Below are 285 nucleotides of genomic sequence, written 5' to 3'. Positions count from 1 at the left end.
TGTTGTTAATATTGTGTATAGGGTGGAAGGACAAAATTTATACAGGTAGCTTATAGCTGTATAGTGCAGGCCACCATAAACTTCCACATTTACGCATAATTTTTAAAATTACACCATTCCCACACAATATGCAACACCCACTTGGCATCATACTCCAGCCATCTTTGATATATGGTTACGATAACAAATTAGTGGTGAAGCCATGTAAATGATAGTGGCATATGCTATATGGTATTAAAGTAAAACCAGTGATATTACTTCAATAGACATTTCTACATTATCCCT

Source organism: Dysidea avara, chromosome 4, assembly GCF_963678975.1.
Source record: "Dysidea avara chromosome 4, odDysAvar1.4, whole genome shotgun sequence".
Lineage (NCBI taxonomy): Eukaryota > Metazoa > Porifera > Demospongiae > Dictyoceratida > Dysideidae > Dysidea > Dysidea avara.
Note: the sequence above shows the minus strand (reverse complement) of the source record.